The sequence below is a fragment of the Cucurbita moschata genome, unplaced genomic scaffold, assembly GCF_002738365.1.
Source record: "Cucurbita moschata cultivar Rifu unplaced genomic scaffold, Cmos_1.0 Cmo_Scf00077, whole genome shotgun sequence".
NCBI lineage: Eukaryota > Viridiplantae > Streptophyta > Magnoliopsida > Cucurbitales > Cucurbitaceae > Cucurbita > Cucurbita moschata.
In genome coordinates, this window is record NW_019268593.1 from 152,477 (window position 1) to 159,066 (window position 6,590).

Sequence of the window (6,590 nt, forward strand, 5' to 3'; positions counted from 1 at the left end):
TTCCTTGTGATTCCTCGTAACTCCACGTGACTCCACCCCTCTAAAATATTGATAAGGCAACCCTAATCCTTAGCCCAACGATCCAAGTTTTTGTTGAAGGAAGAACCCTTGAATCAAAGTAATTAACAGATTCTTATACAAAATTTGGATCAACCAAGAGATAAGCTAGAATATCATTTCTCTTCTTTTATACTGTAATCAAAACTAACTTAACAGGCTCCACATGCTCAAGCAAAATCTTCAAATAAATTATAATATCATCAATATAAACAACAACATGTTTTCTCATATATTTTCTAAAACATTATATATTAAGTGCATAGGTGTACTAGGAGCAACCCAAAAGACATAACAAGCCATTCAAACAATCTAAACTTTCTCATATATAGAACATGGACTTAAACTTTCTCATATATAGTCCTTCTCTATGAGCTCTTCCACTTGCCTTTGAATTTCTTTAGTCTAAGTTGGATTGACTATATAAGCTGGCTTATTAGGAAGGATAGAACCCGAAATGAAGTCTACTTGATGTTCAGTACCTCTAATGAGAGGTAATTCTTTGGGTACTTCATCTTGAAACATGTCTTCAAATTTGTGTAAAAGAGATTGAAATATGCTAGGCAAAGATAAATTGTTATTGTTAGAGACCAAATATCCTTCCTAGTACATAAGTATAAAGATTAATTTTTGTGAAAACCTTCTCACCTCTCCAACTCTAGACAAACAACTCTCTTTCTTTCTTCTTCAATTTCATCTATTTTTTCATTTTCTTTTTACTATTTTTTTCTCTTTGATTTTTCTCTAATTTTTCACTCATGTGTTTTTCTTTCAACTATTTTTCTTCAGACTCTTAACTTTTTTTTCCTCCAACTTTAATTGATCAACAAATACATTTGCAGAACTCACACGTACAAGAGTGGTTTTTTCTACCATGTTTTACAAAAGAATACCTATTCAAATAGCCATCATACATGACCCTCCTGTCAAATTGTCATGGTCAGCCAAACAATATGTATCCCGCATGCATCGGTAACACATCACAAAGAACTTTATCTTTATATTTTTCCAAAGTAAAAGATATTAAATCTTGGGAAACTACCTTCATTGTTCAACTATTATTGAGCCATTGGAGATGGTAAGGTTTATGGTTATCTTGAGTTGGAATTTGCAACCTTTTGATCAACATGGTACTTACTACATTGGTGCAACTTCCACTATCAATGACAAGACTACAAGCAGTCTCCTTGACTAAACACCGCGTGTGAAATAGGTTGTCTCTTTGATCATCTACATCATTCTCTGTAACTTGAGTTTTAAGAAGTCTTCTTGTAATAAGTGTCAAATGAATTTCATCTTTCAGTTCCTCCTGATTCTTTTGGACTTCTTCAACTAGATCATTGATCTCCCCTCCGTTCATGATTGTACAAACAGTACTTATATATGTTTAGGACCTCACACACTCAACTCACTGATTTTACACTCAGGAATACTCTTGTTTAACACACAAAAGTAGGCTATTTGGGAAAGTGACTAATTTATGATCAAGATAGGTAATATGGATAAAGAAATTCTGATAGTAACGAGCTATTCAAGACAATCAAGACAAGTTAATTATGTAGTAACGACAAAATAAAACAAGAAATGAACAAATAAAGAAGGGACAAAGAACTTTACTTTTTACACAATTTGGGAAAATTTAGAAGTTATCTTCTCGTTTAAATGATAAAAGAAAAATATCAAACACAACAATTCCAGATTTGTATGTTTTAGAATAAATGAGGATTGAAATTTATTTGATCTACAAATAAACGTGCAAATGGTCTAATGATAAGGATCTATAAATACAATATTAAGAACAATATGATAAGAATTTTCTTTTTTTGTTTTTTATGTTTCCCGATCTAAATATGATCTTTAAGAGGACAATAAAAACAGAGTGGAAAGATAATGAAAGAGGACAATAAAAACAGAGTGGAAAGATAATGAAGAATGGTGGAAATGCCAGTAAGAAAATAAATGGAGAAATTTAAAGAAACGATAAACAACCGCCGAAATGAAAGATAAAATCAATTCTAGAGTCGGCCACAAAGATGCAACCTAGCTCTGATACCAAATTGATAAGGCAACCCTAATCCTCAGCCGAACGATTCAATCTTTTGTTGAAGCAAGAACCCTTTAATCGAAGTAATTAACACCTCTTATACAAAATTTGGATCAACCAAGAGATAAGGCTAGATCTGACGATCAAAGATCTAAAGCAAGATTTGGAACCTTGTTCTAAATTGAGTCACTCCACAATCGAACTTGATCAAGACTTGATTGAATGGCTCGGATACAATTCTACCCCAAGTAGCTTGAAACTTAGAAATGACAAAATTGATGCTCAGATTTATGAGAGAAACGTCTCAATTTGAGATCTGAATTATATTCATCCACGAATCTGAATTTTACATAACATATTGTTGGTATTTATAGTCTCTCGATAAAAGACGTTTGTGGCCGGGATTTATTCCCGATCTCTAATCTCCACAAAAGATGAAGTCAAATTGACAATTTGACCCTTACATATAAAATTAAAAATAATACATTTCAACAATATTGATGTGCTTGGGTGGCTAATGAGACAGACTTTAATTAATTAAGCTTTTCTCGCATAGGTTCTCAAACCCAGCAATAGGTCCATTTGGAATCCGTGGTTCTTATCAAATATTATCTTAGTTTTTCTTCGTGATTCGTTGTGATTCCTCGTCACCTCTAAAATAGTATCCTTAGTTTTTGTGTGCATGTAATCATATAAATAAACTTGACGGCTATAAAGTCTGTGGAACCATACAGACAGCGGCCATGTGACCCACATGCATACAAAGCGGAATTACACATTTGTTTTAGATTAATGCTTTAACATTAATTATTCATTTATTTACGATTGTGATGTAATTAGCAAAAGGCAATATCCACTGTCCCGCCTTCAATTGTGATTGGAACTTCAACAACAACAACAACAACAACAACAACAACAACAACAACAACAACAACAACAACAACAACAACAACAACAACAACAACAACAACAACAACAACAACAACAACAACAACAACAACAACAACAACAACAACAACAACAACAACAACAACAACAACAACAACAACAACAACAACAACAACAACAACAACAACAACAACAACAACAACAACAACAACAACAACAACAACAACAACAACAACAACAACAACAACAACAACAACAACAACAACAACAACAACAACAACAACAACAACAACAACAACAACAACAACAACAACAACAACAACAACAACAACAACAACAACAACAACAACAACAACAACAACAACAACAACAACAACAACAACAACAACAACAACAACAACAACAACAACAACAACAACAACAACAACAACAACAACAACAACAACAACAACAACAACAACAACAACAACAACAACAACAACAACAACAACAACAACAACAACAACAACAACAACAACAACAACAACAACAACAACAACAACAACAACAACAACAACAACAACAACAACAACAACAACAACAACAACAACAACAACAACAACAACAACAACAACAACAACAACAACAACAACAACAACAACAACAACAACAACAACAACAACAACAACAACAACATGAACAACAACAATAACAACAACAATAACAACAACAAACAATAAGAAGAATAATAATAATAATAATGATAATAATGATGATAATGATGATAATGATGATAATGATGATAATGATGATAATGATGATAATGATGATAATAATGATAATAATAATAATAATAATAATAATAATAATAATAATAATAATAATAATATTTGATAGGTACAGAAACATTGTCAAGGATGAGATGTCCAAAGAAAGACCAAAAAGCTGAGTTCATCGATCTCACTATTTCTCTCATTAGAATATAAAATGATTGGAAAAAACGATGATAATATGATAGTGGTTCTATGTAATAAGTCACTCCCTGATGCCTGAGATGTCATTTTAATTGAGATGTCTGAGATATCTCTAATGTCTGAGATGTCATAAATGTTTGAGATGTTTGAGATGTCTTTGATGTTTGAAATGTCTGTGATGGTGTTAATTTAACACATGCGGAAGCAATTTGGATCTTAGGCACTTTTGGAACATCAATTATAGTAAATAACTAGCATGTTCATAAGTATTAAAATTTAATGAGTTTAGATATTAACCTTTTGTAGTTCAAAATCCTTTTTTGTCACGAACCGGTTTCGAACCACCACTAGTGTCTTCTCCACTATCCTCCGGCCATAGAACAGGATTGTGGAATCCGGTGAGTGACTAAACTTGGGAGGGATTTTGTATATGTGAAGAGAGTGCTTGTGAGAGGTTTTTTCAAGGTTTTTTCACCAAGAAGAAGAAGACCTTCCATGTACCATGATCACTCTATTTAAAGAGTCATGTTTACAGTTTATGCAAATTTGAGATCACCAAATTTTGACACTTAAAATTTCACTCAAATGTTTGGGATTATGTGGCAAGCATGCATGTTTGAGTTAACCAAATTTTGACACCTCAAAATTCCACTAACATGGATTTTTTCCATTAAATGAAATCAACATCTTGACTTTCCTCATTTTAATTCAACAATTAATTTGAATAATGAATTTCAAATTAAGGTAACATTAAATAATTAATTAAACTATTTAATTAATATATAATATTAATTCAAATGCCAATCCCAATCAATTCCGACACATTATTGATTAAGATATTTAAATCTTATTTAAATATCTCATATTCTCTCTTTTTGTTTAATTGGTAAATAAAAAAAAGCGGTTAAATATATCGTATATATGTAGCGCATATTCCCTAATTTGACTTCGAACTCACTCGTCACACTGTTCTATGGTTTAGTCTGATATGAGCTAGCAGAGAGACCTAATGGACCTATAGATCATGGGCTCCAACGATCTAAGATTAACCGGTTAAATTCATTAACCTTGTTAACCAACATTCATTAACTACTAGGACACTCCACTATAGCCTAATAGTTGCACTCCCCTCAGTATAGATATATTTCTGTCCATTTGATATAACCATGATTAGTAAGTCGATCCTTCACAGGTTGTTCGTAACTAGAGCTGGGTAAATTTACCGTTTTACCCCTAAAGTTACTTCTTGTTCCTTATGTCTCACTGATCCTCTAATGAACAATTTATTTGTGGTCCAACCAGTAAACCGAATCCCTCTCAGGCTAATGAGAGGGTGGGCCCCTTGTTCAAGACTTGGAGTCAGTGCTTAAGGGAACTACCTCTTTTCTATCCCTAAAAGTGGGTAGGAGTGAATTCCATCTTGCACCCCACGTCCCCAGCCATTCACCCAGTCTTACCCTTGAAATGGGAGGCCTATTGAGTCAGCGAACTAGAGCCACTCTCACCCATGCAAATCCAAGGATAATTCCGAATAAACAGGAGTTCACGGTTAGCTCAAGATTAAAACCGAGTTACCTAGGTTATCGAATGAAAAGAAAATCAGTCTCAACAGTAAACGACATTATAAAGTGAGAGTGATTTTCTTCATGGTCCGATCTTATGCAATACTCATTGCATAGGACGCTCCCACTCACATGTCTCCACATGTACAATTTAGTGATCACATTGTTTATATCATATACAAAAGTGGGCCGCATCCATAGTGTCCCCAGAATAAGGTACTCAACTTTATCCTTATACTATAGATCATTTTGACTATATATGCTTGAACTTGATCCACTCTTATGTCTCTACATATAGTTCAAGTAATCATACTATAGCCAGAGTGTTCTTAGTTTATTGGATTTAGATTAATGATTGTAAAGTTCACTTTATTCAATAACAAACTTTACTGAATAAACAATAAAAACATATTATTATTCAATGAAGTTATTATTATTGTTTATTAGTAAACAAAAACATATTCTATTTTCAATGAAGTTATTATTATTGTTTATTCAGTAAAGTTTGTTATTGAATAAACAATAATAATAACTTCATTGAAAATAGAATATGTTTTTGTTACAAACTATGAGTTTTAGGACATATAACCCAACGGTCTGAGATTAAATGATTTAAGCCTTGATGGCGTTGAAAAAGAAAGACCTTCAAAATGACTAGTAACTGTTCAACTGGATTAGCACATTAATCATTTGAATCAGATCAAGTGGCATTAACCATTTGAATAACCTCAACCCGAGTTGTTGAACATGAACCAAATATCTACAACATAACACAAACAAAGGTACAAAGTTCATAAAAGTCTTTTTAATCTAAGATACTATTGTACTAGACCATTATAGTGCCTATCAAACCTATGTAATGTTTAAATATAATTGGTGACAAAAGATGAAACTAAAAAAAAACAAAAAACAAAAAACAAAAAAAATCCATTAACCGGAATAAAACCTAGGTTTGATGGGTGAAAGCTAGATATCCTAACAGTTGGACGAAATTGGATTTTTGGTATAATTGTCCTAGAGTTTTTTTTTTTTTTTTTTTTTTTTTTTTTTTTTTTTTTTTTTTTTTTTTTTTTTTTTTTTTTTTTT